Raw genomic sequence first — 1,415 nt, forward strand, 5'->3', positions numbered from 1 at the left:
CCTCTTTCAGAATTGCTGTAAGATTTCTCTCTCAAGGAGCTATGCAGCATATCCAGCCTGTAGCTTCTGGGAATACCATCAGTGTAATGATTACAATTTTGAGAAGTGCATGGTGGCCTCCACATCCTGGCAAAAAGCCTCATGTTGATATCTTTACCTACTGACACAGACAAGCTGGTATTGACTGCTATCTGGCCCTCTTGGGCCACTTTCTAATTCTGTGAAAAATGCTGCAGTATCCTCAAATATCTTCCCATGAACCCCCTGAAACTTTCCATGAATTCTCAGATTTTGTCATGACTGTGACATAAACTCTCCAGTATCAAATGATGATCGCTATGCCCTTTAGTAAAATTAACTTTGAAGTTTTATGAATATTCTTTCATGATAGTGCTACATTTTATATTCTAAACATCAGTGAGTGCTCACTTTGGCAACACATATACTAAATTTGGAATGATACAGAGGAGATTAGCATGGCCCCTGTGCAAGGATGACACGCAAATTCGTGAAGCTTTCCATATTTTTCTGAGAGAATAGCATTGAAACATGTACATTATCAAGTGTGAAACAGATCGCCAGTCCAGGTTGGATGCATGAGACAAGTGCTCAGGGCTGGTGCACTGGGATGACCCAGAGGGATGGGATGGGGAGGGAGGTGGGAGGGGGGTTCAGGATGGGGACCACATGTGAATCCATGGCTGATTCATGTCAATGTATGGCAAAAACCACTACAATACTGTAAAGTAATTAGCCTCCAACTAATAAAAATAAATGGGTAAATAAATAAATAAATAAATTTACCCAAATAAAACCAAAAAAACACATCAGTGATATTATGAATGTAAGTGTAGTTTCAAAAGCATGCATTCTGGTAATAGTAGGGTTAATAGACTTTTCCAATATGGACAGAAATATATTTGCTTCTCTGTATTTTCAGTTTCAATAACAACTTGAGTGCATGCATGAAACTTTCTTCTCTAATTGCTCTTACAATTCAACCTAAGAAGTTGAAATGATCAAAAAATAAAATACAATGAACAAAAAGCTGGGAAAATCTGCAACAAAATGGAAAATTTGGGAGCATTACCATTTTCCTGACTGCCATTTTGACTGAATTAACTATAATACAGATGGAATAAAATTGAAAGAAATCACTGCAGCTTGGTATACACTCTTTCCCTAACACAGCAGTAAAAACATAGCAGGAAAAAGAGTGAAGTAGCTGGTAGAACCCAACTGACACCTACTAAATGCAATAGCTTAATACTAAGTATTAAAAAAAACTAAGATCATGGCATCTGGTCCCATTATTGCATGGCAAATAGAAGGAGAAAGGTGGAACTAGTGACAGCTTTCCCCTTCTTGGGCTCCAAAATCACTGCAGACAGTGACTACAGCCATGAAATCAGAAG

General features: G+C 38.1%; 1 non-coding gene across 1 annotated transcript; it reads left to right on the plus strand.

Moving 5' to 3' along the window:
* The first annotated feature begins 421 nt into the window (after positions 1–421).
* Positions 422–528, plus strand: LOC133041774 (U6 spliceosomal RNA). The gene has a single exon (XR_009689347.1). It is a non-coding gene; the product is annotated as a U6 spliceosomal RNA (small nuclear RNA).
* The last annotated feature ends 887 nt before the right edge of the window (positions 529–1,415 follow it).

Source organism: Dama dama, chromosome 20, assembly GCF_033118175.1.
Source record: "Dama dama isolate Ldn47 chromosome 20, ASM3311817v1, whole genome shotgun sequence".
Lineage (NCBI taxonomy): Eukaryota > Metazoa > Chordata > Mammalia > Artiodactyla > Cervidae > Dama > Dama dama.